Genomic DNA, 6,000 nt, shown 5'->3' with positions numbered 1-6,000 from the left:
CCCAATATTGCGAGACTCTCCAGGGCACCTCGATGAGCTTGAGCCATGGATCCTTCGGGGCGCTGGTTGATGAGGTATGCGGCGAGGTTGGCCGTTGCTCCTGCGACGGTCTTCGGCCGTGGCATGCCGGCGGTATCCATAGTCATAAAGGATTTGGTCGGATTCGACGTTATTTCTCTCGGCGTCATCTTCTGAAAGCCTGGATAGTCTTGACCGGTTCTTGCCTGTTCCGTGAGTGTTTCGGGAGGCACTCCCTTGCGAGCCCCTTCGCCGTTCGCTGGATCGATCCGCCGCGGATAGGCGTCTCTCAAGGGTGGCTTGCTCTTTCGACGAGTGCTCCCGGTTTTTCTCTAGTATGGAGCGATAAGCATTGAGGGTTCCAACTGAAGTTCCTGCGGGGAGCGGCGTGTTGTTGAGTACTGCTTCCCTTGCTGCCGCCCACTCCTCATCCGTGATAGTGTAATCGCTGTCGCGGTTGCTGGCGCTGTTTCCAAAACTTGCCCTTCTACTGGAACGAGGGGTATGGTCCTCGTCTCCCCTGCGCTTTGCGTTTCCCGTGTTATTGGCGACATAAACCTGATGGTGTGCCATCCTTCGGGTGGTTCCCTGGATGATGCTGTCGATACTGTCCTCTCCCGATGAATACTGGGCGTTGCAGATGAACGGCGTGTCGCTTGATCCCAGCCCGTGCCTGGTGTCACAGTTCAGGCAGTAGTACGAAGTTAGTTTCGAGGATGAGGAATCATCCGATCCTACCGACATGGAGGACACCGAGCGGGGAGTCGAGGGCACAGGGGAGCACGTCGATCCCGTCAGTCCAGCCGACAGGTCGAGTGATGATGACGCGCTTGATCCCGCCGATCCGGAAGTGGGGGATTCCAGCAATCGAAGGATTCCCTCTGCGTTGACGTTGTAATGGACGATGCCGAAGGTCATCTCCATGTTTCCTTGTAGATCTGAAAAGTTCGAGCGGGAGGAATCGCTGTGTGGAGTAAACTCGTAGGAGCCGAATCGAATCGGGCTTCCCAGGGTCGGTGACGATGGTGTCGATGAAGCTGCTGATGAAGCTGCCGGCGAAGTCGCCAGTGTCATGATCGGACCTGCCGATGCTCTGCCTTGTGCCGACAGGGTTCCCACAGACGGCGCCAATTGTCGAGGGTACTCCTCGCCAATGCCCTCCGGTAGGGGCTTAGGGTTGACGGAATCCTGTAGGCTGACACGAGACATCGGTTCACAGACAAGCGGGGAGAGCGATTTACCCAGGTTCGGGGACCTCGATGAGGTAAAACCCTTACGTCCCGCCTCGTCTTGTTCTTTGATTATGATGACAATGGATTACAATGGGGTGCCGAATACTTCAGCTGGGATCTAGTCGAGATTGCTATTGCTAGGGTTACCTAGTTTTAAGTTTTCTCTGGCTAAGATTGCTAAGATTGTTCGTGTCCCTCGGCAGCCCCTCTCATGGCCTTTATATAGGAGGCCAGGTCTCAAGGGTCCTAACCGAGTACGACTAGGTTTACAGTAGTTTAGATCCAATCTTTCCTTGTTTGTTCGCTTCCTTGTCTTGCCCGTCAAGGAATCTTCTAGTGCGCCGACCTAGTGGCCCATCTTGCCTTCAGGTATCTTCATGGGCCTCCAATTTGTCAATACCATATAGGGCAATACTGGTTACCCGAAGGGTAATGCCCACGTCAACTGTGGCATAGACTTTGGCATGTCATGTTGGATGTTTTTCTTATTATATGCTTAGTATTTATTGTTACAGCATGACTTGTCTCAAATCGCTGAGAGTGCATAATGTGCTATTGAAAAAAATCATGTGTTGTTTCCATCATAAAAAGCATAATAGTGTGGTATTCTCCTTTGATACTTTATTGGGTTGACTTCGCACATGCTTATACCATGTTATGACTACCAACCAGTCAGCTAAAGCCTCTATGATCATTTAGTTTTTGACTTGTAATATCACTTTATGATTTGATGAATAATGTTTTGTCGCTATGCATGATTATGGTCATTATTGCTCTCTTAGTTGGTCGCTCCCGGTCTTTTGCTAGCCTTCGTATGTATTGAGTATGAGCTCTACCAGTGCATCCAACCACCAAAAACCAAAGTTCGTCAATTGTGTCCACCATATCTACCTATTAGCATCATTGCTATTTCAAGTATATTCATCATGTTTTTATTTATCTTCCAAATTAAATTTCGTGATGAGAAAATTAGTTAGTAAAGCTCTCACGAACTTGATGGCACATTTACTTTCTTGCACTTAATAAACTTGAACCATTGTGACTATCTTATGAAGATTATATGCTTGCAAATTACGAGTTGGTAGTAAGCACAACCATGCTTTCATGGGGCACGCTTTCAACATTGCACTTATTCCTATTTAGTTGATATCATGTTCTATCTTTTATGGATGCCTAGTGGTGTGAAATAAAATGGAAACTTGTAAGTCCATGGAGTTTTTATATATGTTAGAGAAACGCCTGGGCGACCAACTTAAGCCATGCATCATTCATGGTGGAAATTTACAGCGAACCATAGTGAGCATTCTATGACGCATCTTCAATAAAAAGCTATGCCCATAGTAAATAAAAGGATTGCTGAGATGCTCATTGTTTGTTTGTCTTGTCATTTTGGTATGGGAATGCTCCTATATCATGGGGCAGGAGGTACCCCGTTGGCGTTCTCAATGATACATGTATACTTACAATAACAAGAACTTATTTCGGTCCTAAGTTGAGTAGCATGAGGTTTAGGTACTCGTATTCAAGGGGCATGAGATTTTCAACTTGTGATTTGTCAAGCATATAACTCGTATTTGCCCTCACATTAACTTCAACCATTCAAGATGCTTATGATAGGGGTAATGAGAGCTCAAAGCTAATGAGTACCATACTTTTTGGAATGTTTATAAAACTTGTTAATCTTGCTTCCTTCTACGAAGGACCTTTCTTTTACTTTTATGTTGAGTCTTCATCTTCTTGCTTTATGCACCGATTAAGTGAGCATAGTTATCATTCTGAGTATAATGTGCGTAGTCCCAAAATTTATTATTGATCGATTCATGATTATGATATTGCTTGTTCTCAAATTACTTGTATCTAGTCACCCTTTGAACTTTAAAGGTGTCCTGGCATTGATGTTTTGCTACTTCATAAAGGACAAGTTGAGTACCACTTTGCTATGTTTTCTCTATGATCATAAACAAACAGTTGCTTTCAATGCACAATTATTCATGATCCTTTGTTTGAGTTACTTTTCATGTTGTAACATAGTTGCTAAGTTCTATTGTTAGAATTATATCTATCATGTCTATGCTTAGAATACTTTGATCCCAGCTCACAATGCTTTTACTATAACTTGATCAAGATTGTGTTGGATGCATGTCACCTCAAAAATTATTTTTGTTATCACCTACCTAGTTAAGCTTGGGGATGCTGATATGTTGCAAACGTATCTATAATTTTTGATGCTCCATGCTTGTTTTACACCAATTGCTATATGTTTTGTTTACACTTCGTGAAACTTTTATGCATTTTCTGGAACTAACCTATTGACAAGATGCCACAGTGTCAGTTCCCTGTTTTCTGCTATTTTGTATTTTAGAAAAGTTGCATAGGAAATATTCTCGGAATTGGATGAAACAAAAGCTGAAGTAGCCTATTTTGTTGAAACGAAGATGGAGTCCAGAGGGCGGACGAAGGAGGGCCAGGAGGCGGCCAGACCAGGCCTAGGCACGGCCCAGGCCATGGCCGCGCCTAGGGGGTGGTCTGGGCCCCCATAGCCTCCACCGACCTCTCCCTTCCACCTATAAGAATCCTCCCGGCGCGTGAACCCTAAATCAATAAGCCTCCATCCACGAAAACTTATGTAGCTCTGCCGCCGCCGAAGACAAGATCTGGGGGACAGAAGTCTCTGTTCCGGCACCTTGCCGGGACGGGGAATTTCCCCCGGAGCCATCTCCATCGACTCCATCGCCATTACTGACTCCCATGTTGAGGAGGGAGTAGTTCTCCCCCGAGGCTGAGGGCTTTACCGGTAGCTATGTGGTCTATCTATCTCTCCATGTATGATCTTTATGTGATCATGAGCTTTTTAATCTAATTGAATAAGTAGATGTTATTCTTCAACTATTGTGCTACTCAATTGATTTTATTATGTGATTTCCGGGGACACCCTGTCCAACGGTGTGAAGTTGATAGTGTGCACGTCGTGTTTGTTTTTTAAGCTCAATTTTCAGAAATACTTATGAATTGTGGTGTCTAGTTAGTACCATCTTTGTATGCTCAAAGTGATAGCGTGGGGTGTCCATAGATTGGGAATGCAAACTTTAAGGAATGCTTATGCAGTCCTACGCAGTGAATTTGTGTTTGTTATCAAACCGGAGAGTGGTTCAGAGTAGCATAGTGAAGTGATAATATCTATGTATTCAATTATGGTATCATTGTTGAGAGTGTCCACTAGTAAAAGTATGATCCCTAGGCTTGTTTCCAAGCATTGAAACACCGTTCACAACCAGTTCTGCTACATTTTGCTTGCTGCAATTTTTATTTCAGATTGCATTTACCACTCGTCATGCATATTACTTGTATTTCACTATCTCTTCGCCGAACTAGTGCACCAATACACCTAGGTGTATTGGGTGTGTTGGGGACACAAGAGATTCTTGTATCTTAATTGCAGGGTTGCTTGAGAGGGATATCTTCGACCTCTACCTCCCTGAGTTCGATAAACCTTGGGTGATCCACTTAAGGGAAACTTGCCTCTGTTCTACAAACCTCTGCACTTGGAGGCCCAACACTGTCTACAAGAATAGAAGCGTGCGTAGACATCAGGTGCTCATCTGGGCTGGGCCTTGCACAAGCGGCCCGTTAGCATCCTGGCCAACGGGCTCGCCCATGGGTGTCACCTGGTCCACCTCCCGCGTCGCGCGGGCGAGCGTTGCCGTCGACCCTTCCAGGCCAGGCTCCATGGTGGCCGCAGTAGCATGTGCGGCCAACTCCACTGCGGCGCCCTGCAGGACGAGCGCGCCAGCCTCGCCACCACCAGACAGGGGCGCGCCCACCTCCTGTGGCTCTGCACCCCGCTGGAGCCTTTTCGGTCCCTCCATGGCCGAGAGAGGAAGGCCATGCAGGGTTTTCCCCTGCCCTCCTCGTCGCGTTGGGGCATGGCCTGCCCAGAAGTAGGAGACGAAGGCACGGGTGTTCCCATGTCCGCACTCTCATAGATCGTGCTTGCGTCGCGTCCATGCAGGTCCATAGGCGCAGCCATGGGCACCACCTCCGTGACGATCTACATGTCGGTAGCCATACCTGAGTGGGCGCAGAGGTTGGCGAACTCAGTGGAGGTGAGATATGCCGTTAGGCCCGACGGCGTCCGTCGCCTGGATGTCATGGACAACACTCTGGGACGCTGGAAGCGGCACCTCATAGAACCCTACTGGCGTCAGAGCACGACGACGTCCTCCACCGTTGCAAGGCCGAGGGAGGTGCTGCCCGGTGGCCGCTCCTGAGGAGGCCGCCTCCAGCGTGCGGTGCCAGACATCGTTGGCAACGCCGTGCGTCGAGGAGTGTATCTCTTCGTCCGTCCTAGTGATGATGTCGTCTTCATCGAAGTAGTCATCGTCGTCACGGCTGGTCCAGCGTTTGCGCGACGCCGGTGTCGGTCTGATGAACATGGATGAGTCGAGGTGGACGAGGATGGTGGTGCTCAGCACCCGCGAAGGTACTGTCGTCAAGTACTCACGGTTGCAGTTTGTGTACGGGGTTCCGCTTCCTCGAACTGGGGGTCCAGCGAGGAGAAGCCCGGTGGCAGTAGGACATGCGTAAGCAGGTCGTTGCAGGGGCATGGCTCATGGATGTCGACCGTGGCCTCCGTGGGCACGTCCTCCAGCCGGTCCACCCAGGCGACCATGACGTAGTACGGCAGGTCAAGCTTGGCCTGCGTCTCCTCGGCGATGGTGTGGATGAGGCAGGCCGGCAGCGCTCTCTGGAC

Source organism: Lolium rigidum, chromosome 1 (assembly GCF_022539505.1).
Source record: "Lolium rigidum isolate FL_2022 chromosome 1, APGP_CSIRO_Lrig_0.1, whole genome shotgun sequence".
In the NCBI taxonomy this organism is placed as follows: domain Eukaryota; kingdom Viridiplantae; phylum Streptophyta; class Magnoliopsida; order Poales; family Poaceae; genus Lolium; species Lolium rigidum.
This window is presented reverse-complemented; position numbering follows the sequence as displayed.